Here is a 5,155-nt window from a genome sequence, read left to right on the forward strand (position 1 = left end):
TTCTACTTCTGGATAGAGTTTGAGATGCCGAAACTCGCTCACAGGGGTGCTTCTCCCCTGCCCTGTAGGGTTACGAGTTGGCGGTGAGTTTGGTTTGGGTTTGATTAAAGCTTAGTGGGCAAACTTTTATTTTTTTAATTTTGCATTTCAACGACAAACTTCACAATTGATGAAGTTTGTCCTGCATTGTCCTGAAAAATATATAACATCCCGTTTTTTCATATGTTGCCTTACGCATGAGGGGAGGGCGGAGAGCAGGATCGCGCTCCTGGTTTTTGGGAAGTACGCACACTTCTCCTCAAAGTTTCCTTTTGTTGCTGTTTCCACGTGGCCTCTCCGAGCTGCCCAAGCTCCTCCCAGAGTCCCTGTCACTAGCTGCCCCGTCTAGCCACAGAGTAAAATTGAAGCGAGACCCACCCGGCTTTTATATCCTGCCTGGCTGGCCTTTAATGAAAGCTTGAGTTTTTCCCAAAGTCTGGTCTTCGCCGAGCAGGGAGGAAAAGCAGTCGGAAAAACCAAAATGCCTGGAGCATCTGTGAACCGTGTAATTTCATGTGAACTGAGGAATTCCAAAAATACTTGCTTATTAAAAGGGCAGTTATGTTTTTGTGTTGGAACTTGTTGTGGGGAAGGATAAGTACCAGTTCTTTCTGCCCTGGCTTTTTTTCATAAACATTCCCCTCCCCAAAATTAAAGGCCATCTGAGTGGCAGGAGGTAGGAAAACGGGATAGAGGGGGGAGACCAACAGCTGGGCTGCCCTCAAAGGCACTCATTCTGTGGGGCTTCCCCTCGGGTGCTGGCCTGAGAGTCTCAAGCCTCTCCCAGCAAGAGGGCCCCTCCTCCACTCAGGGTATTGCAGACTGACTGGTCCCAAGGTCCCGGGGCTTCACCACTTCTCCAGTGGAATGCTGTGCCGGCAGCAAGACTGGGACTTCTGGGTCCCTGCGGGGAAGTCTGGCCAGACAGAGCATTTTCCTGGGTACTGTCCAGGTCCAGAGCTATTCAAGGGAATCGTTAAGTTGCCACTAAGTTGGTTCCAACTCAGAGTGGCCCAGGTACGCAGAAGGAAGCACGGCCTGGTCCCTCACCATTGAGCTTGAAGCCAGGGTTGCAGCCACTGTGCCAATCCATTTCCTGGAGCAGCGCTTCTCCACCTTCCTCTGCCTCGACGCTCTCCTGCAGTGCCTCATGTGGTGACCCCCCCAACCATGACATTATTTTCGTTGCTACTTTCTGTCATTTGCTACTGTTATGAATCGGGCGACCGCTGTGAAAGCGTGGCTCAACCCCCAAAGGGGTCGAGACCCACAGGTTGAGAACTGCTGTCATGGGAGGTCTTCCTCTCTTTTTTTGGCAGACCTCTTACTTTCCTGAGGATGGTGTCCTTCTTCAGGGACCGGTCCCTTCAGATAACGTGCCCCAAATACATAAGAAGCAGCCTCCCCATCGTCACTTCTAAGAAGCACTCTGCTTGTCCTTCCCCCAAAACGGAGAGGATTAGCGGTAGGGATATTAATGACTAGCATTTTGAGAACTTACACACTAGGTGTCTTACGTGGATTTTGTTCTTCAAGCCCCTCACTGTGGAAACGTAAGAGAAGTTTAGAGCCCAGGCTTGGCACCCAATAAGCCTCCACTGTCTTGAATATTAGGAAGCTTGGTGGCCAGGTCAGCAGCCTGGAACCACCAGCCTTTAATATTATCTTCCTCCCAATATTGTGACCCCTGGCTTTTGAAAAGCCTTGTTGTTTAAGATTGAGCTCTCAGACACCAAACACCAGTGTGGCCTGTGTGGCCCCAGGGCCTTGGAAGGGCAGCAGCTGTGTCTCTGCCTCCTGGCTTTTTCTGTGAGAGGTGCAGATGGGCCACATGGAGACCGAAGGCCCCTCCCAGGAGCAGCCTGTAACAAACGATCAGGTAAGATTGTTGTAGAGACAACACAATTCCCAGTAGGTAGAGTAACTCAGGGGCAGGGGTCTACACTGGCTCCCAGAATCCCCCAGTGGAAGTGAGTCTCTATTACCCATTGTGCTAAGTGGCTTGACAATACTTCATTGGCGGCTTTCCTCGCTCTCACTTCTGATGGCATTTCCTGGGATCATTACCCAAACAGACTGTTTGTGTATGTTTCCTTGTCTCAGAGACAGCTCTGGTGGCGCAATTCACACTCAGAGACCCTATAGGTCAGAGAACTGCTCCGAAGAGTGTTCGAAGCTGTAACATTTCCTCCCTCGGCGCACCTTGAGCTTGGCAGTCCCCGGTAACCCACGACAACACCAGAGAGCCTTTAGATAAGGAGATTTTAAGGGCATCTTAGGAACTGTGGGCATAGTGGGTTGAGCATTGAACTGTTAACTGCAAAATCAGCAGTTCAAAACCACCAGCCACTTTGTGAGAGAAAGATGAGGGTGTCCGCACCCATAAAGATTTAAGTCTTGGGAACCCTAAGGAGTGGTTGACTGTGTCCTATACGGTTGCTATGACTTGACATTGGTGGGTTTGTTTGTTTGTTTGTGGGGTTGTTTTGGGGATAAAGGACTGGTAGGGCAACCAGTGGCCATAAAGTGGAGGGCCTTGTGTGTGTCAGAGCAGAACTGGGCTTGTCTAAAATCGATCACCTGGTCTTTCTTCCAAGGCACTGCTGGGTAGATACACACCTCCAACCCTGCAGTGACCAATCAAGTGTGGGGGCTGTCTATGCACTCGATTCACCTCAGCCTGGTTCACCCCTGAATGACTCGAGGTCACTTCAACCTGTGTCTGGTCTCCAGGACAGTTATCACATCCTTCAGACTGATCGGGTTTGCTGGGAGAGCTGCCACCGCTGTCCAGAGTCTGGCTCCTTTTCATGCTGATAGAGGAGAATTCAGAAGCGTAGTAGAGTGCCAAGTCCACATGCAAACACAGGCACGGTCCTGTCTGCACCTCATGAAGACACCTGACCATCTTGACCATGCATACAAGACTACTCACCTGCAGCGTTCGTTAGACAGAGCAATGAGAGCTCCTGGTCCACAGCACCAGGGCACTCTGATTCAGGAGGCCAGGGATTTGCCCAAGGGACTGGCAACCTAAATGTATTCCAGGCAATTTGGTGGCTGATGGTGAGTGAGTCACGCTTGGGGAAAACTGATGATGCCCTTGATAACAAATCAACTTAATCTTAAAAAATAGCACTTCCTGTTTTCCTGGTTGACAAAGAAAAATCAGAAAATGCTCATTTAAAAAAGAAAACACAAACCCTTCATAATTGGTTGATGGTTCATAGTCTCTATGTCTCAACTACATGTGCATTTTGCTTTGTGAAATCCACTCATCTTCCTGTTGGGCCACAAGACTGGCGGCTGCTTGAGGGACTATTGGGTAGGAATCAACTTGCTGGCAGTGGGTCTGGTGGTTTGGGGGTCCATTCTTGGGGCACATGGGTTGGCCATGATTAAAGTTGATGGGGAATTTAAAATTATACTTTTTAAAAATTATACCCTTTTAAAACTTAAATTCAAACATTTGCTCTTGAGCTTTGATTTTTAGTGCAGACCAAAAGCAATAATAAAAGAGTGGCTTTATTTTTTTTCCATAATTTTTGGACTTCAAAAAACACACAGAATACAGTTAAGACTAAGATATGATAATTTTAAAAAGTGGGTGGAACCTGCTACTTTCTGGGATTGTACTCTGGGATTGTAGGGTTTATAGTTCCAAAAATGGTCAGGTTAAACTCTAGTGGAAAATATAAGAAGGATGGGTATGAATAAGTCAGAAGCAAAAACTGTTACTTATGCCAGTAGGCTTGTTACAACACTAAATTTAACTCTAGGATAACAGACAGGATAGCACAATAAATATGATGTTCTGGCATGTTAATGAAAGTGTATCTGTTTATAGATGGATGGATGGACAGGCAGAAAGGGAGAGAAATCTGGTAAAAATTATGGTGAATTCTCTTCTGTCCCCTCATGACTTTTCTCTTTCTAAATTCTCGTGCTATTATAATTAAAGAAAGAACACAGCTTCACCTCCAGGGAATATTATCATAAAGGTTCTCATGGAGATCCCCCAAACACTGGGAATGGGGAGCTCAAATCCAAACTCCAGCTCCGATTTTCTCCCACCTGGGAAGGTGTGCAGAAACACCCATGGTCTCCTTTTCACCTGGCAACTCAGTAACCTTGAGGCTGTGCCTGAAACCCAGTCACTCCATTGCTCCCTCTGCTTTCCCATTGAAGGCCCTACTGAGAAGCAGGTATGTGGGTACAAAAATGGCTCAGAGGCCTCACTTGACCTCCTCTGGCAGGGAGAAGCAGAGTCCAACTCCTCACCGGCCCAAGCCCTCCTGCCGCTGGGGGACAGAAGTCAGACGAGTGGCCATCCTTCACTGCCCTATTCTAACACCAGGCATTCCTCCCACGGCACTCTGCTTCTCGGCTTACTTTGATAACCCGTTGCAATAGGCACAGAGAACTCACAGACAACACTCCGATTGAGGGGGTTTATTAGGGAAGTTAACAGGTTACCACCGACAGTATCAGAAAAACGTTTGTCCTTCAGTAGGACTCCGGTACTCGACCATATCAGTACTCAACATAATTGAATTTCAACATGAAATGTCGAGAACATTTTGCATCAGAGCTCGAACAAAACATCGGAATCCAACCTGACGTGATGCGTGTGATTTTTGTAAACAAAAGCAGTTCGTGTTCTGGTCACTTGACGTTAGCTGGCGTTCTTAGTATGCATTGTTTAAACCTTTGGGAGCTGTGTTCCAAGCGTTTTGATATAATTTTCTTAGTTTTTGTACTGTTTTTAGATTTAAAAAACATGGGTCCTAAGAAAGAGTTTTTTGAAAACTGGTTAACCATGTTATCGATATTGTTGATGATAATTTAGTAAACCCTTTTAGAAAACAGTTAAGGAAATGCTAACAGCAGAACACAGACTTTTTTTTTATTTTTTAGATAAAGCCAGCCAGGTCCTAGTGAAAAAAGGCAAATAAGGGAAAAAACAACTGAAAAGCAGCTACCAGTTGATTTTATGGAAGGGGACTCCACTTCCATACAATGACTCTCTCTCCATACCTCCTCTCCACATCCGTGTCCACGGATCCAGATCCTCATCCATCTCAAGGTATGGGCCATACTGTAGTTGTTATCAACT

Source organism: Echinops telfairi, unplaced genomic scaffold, assembly GCF_000313985.2.
Source record: "Echinops telfairi isolate 266 unplaced genomic scaffold, ASM31398v2 ScPeMD7_25;HRSCAF=90, whole genome shotgun sequence".
In the NCBI taxonomy this organism is placed as follows: Eukaryota; Metazoa; Chordata; class Mammalia; order Afrosoricida; family Tenrecidae; genus Echinops; species Echinops telfairi.